Raw genomic sequence first — 660 nt, forward strand, 5'->3', positions numbered from 1 at the left:
ATAATTTTCTTCAGCCGTTCCCATACGTTCAAACTGGTCGCGGGCGGGCTGACGGCACGTGTTCATTGTATAATCTGATCTACATGCTTCACTTTGATCCTACATGAAAAGGCGCTCCGACGTCGGTCGCCGTTGACTGCCAAGATAATTTTCTTCGGCCGTTTTTATACGTTCAAACTGGAGCCGGGCAGGATGACAGCACGTGTGCTTGGTCAAATCCGATCTAAATTATTCACTTTGCTTGCAGCATCACGCCCTGGCTTCCCCGCTATGCTAATGAGAAAGGCGCTCCGACGCCGGTCGCCGTTGACTACCAATATAATTTTCTTCGGCCGTTCCCATACGTTCAAACTGGTCGCGGGCGAGCCGACAGCATGTGTGCTTGGTAAAATCAGATCTATAATATTCACTTTGCCCGCAGCATTACGCCCTAGGTTCCCCGCTATGCTAATGTACATGAAAAAGACGCACCGACGTCGGTCGTTGTTGACTGTCAAGATTTTCTTCGGCCGTTCTTATACGTTCAAAGTGGCGGAGCGAAGCGCTATAGTTCTAGTGCTATTCTCTCTATATCTTTCTCACTCCCTCTGTTCGCGTGTACATGTTATCTGCTTCGCATTTCCTTTCCTTGCTCTGACAGCAATGAGAACAATCATGGAA

This window comes from Priapulus caudatus, unplaced genomic scaffold (genome assembly GCF_000485595.1).
Source record: "Priapulus caudatus unplaced genomic scaffold, Priapulus_caudatus-5.0.1 Scaffold455, whole genome shotgun sequence".
Lineage (NCBI taxonomy): Eukaryota > Metazoa > Priapulida > Priapulimorpha > Priapulimorphida > Priapulidae > Priapulus > Priapulus caudatus.